At 39.8% G+C, this 1,132-nt stretch overlaps 1 non-coding gene across 1 annotated transcript; it reads right to left on the minus strand.

Moving 5' to 3' along the window:
* Positions 1–722: 722 nt before the first annotated feature.
* trnaw-cca lies at positions 723–794 on the minus strand. Its single transcript has one exon. It is a non-coding gene; the product is annotated as a tRNA-Trp (tRNA).
* Positions 795–1,132: the final 338 nt, after the last annotated feature.

A 1,132-nucleotide genomic window follows, 5' to 3' on the forward strand; every position in this document is an offset into this window, starting at 1 on the left:
CAGCAATTATAATGAAAACGTAAAAAGAAATATGTAAACACTTTCCGTGCAAGATAGAAAAAAAAAAATGCCCATCACTATGTTCTATTCAGATATCCTCAAGTGTAACGTTTTAGTTTCACTTGGTTTCTTTTTGGAAAAAGTATTCTGTAAGGAACCTTTGGGTATATGATTATTATTTAATTAATTGAAAAAATAATCAACAGATTAATCAATTTGCAAAATGATCGTTACTTGCAGCCCTACATCCATCCGTGCATTTCCTCTTATTTTGAAACTTGCATGGTCTACTTTATTTTTTCCATATATGTCTTTCTATGTCTATCTTTCTATCTATCTTTTATTTTCTGTCCATCATCTGTCACAAATAGACTCAATTCATATTTCTGACCGATGATAAAGACGGGCTGCCCACCATGCTGCAGCAATTACTGCACTGACCAGGAAAGCTTGTATTTGCAGCAGAACACAGGATGCATGGATGAGGGTTAACATTCAACCTCATTTGAACTGTTTCCACCTGTGCTTTACTTTAGGGAAATAATGATCCTCAACCTGTGGCACTTTAAAGCTTTTTGTTACCTGCACTGTGCTGTATGTAGAAGGACAATATCAGCTCTTGTCCTCCTCCATCACGCTCTGTTATTCAGTAGAGATCAGTTTAATTCCTTTCATCAACAAATACCTCAAACTGTTAATGAATCGAAAAAAAGGAAAAGCTATGACCCCGACGTGATTTGAACACGCAACCTTCTGATCTGGAGTCAGACGCGCTACCGTTGCGCCACGAGGTCCTGCTGAATCACACGATATGGTCAGTAATATTACCCCAGTGGGAATAGAAACACTTGCCGTCTCTGTGATAGCGCTCTGAAAAACACTCACAGGCACATGCCTCCTCTTTGTCGTTTTCTCACTCTTCTCCCTACGCTGCGTTCCCTCGAGGGCAGCGGTCTTTGTGTGGTTTTTGACAGGAACAGACAACTTACTCTGCTACAAAGACATAAAGACAAAAAGACCTTCTGCTTGTCTATACGTGACACCACAACAACCTCTCAGTTTCCCTTCACCTCTGACACTAGATCATCCAGGCCGATACAAGAATAAGACAAAGGAGGCTTTCTTTTTAGGG

Source organism: Cyprinodon variegatus, unplaced genomic scaffold, assembly GCF_000732505.1.
Source record: "Cyprinodon variegatus isolate N-32 unplaced genomic scaffold, C_variegatus-1.0 Scaffold1009, whole genome shotgun sequence".
Taxonomy (NCBI): Eukaryota; Metazoa; Chordata; class Actinopteri; order Cyprinodontiformes; family Cyprinodontidae; genus Cyprinodon; species Cyprinodon variegatus.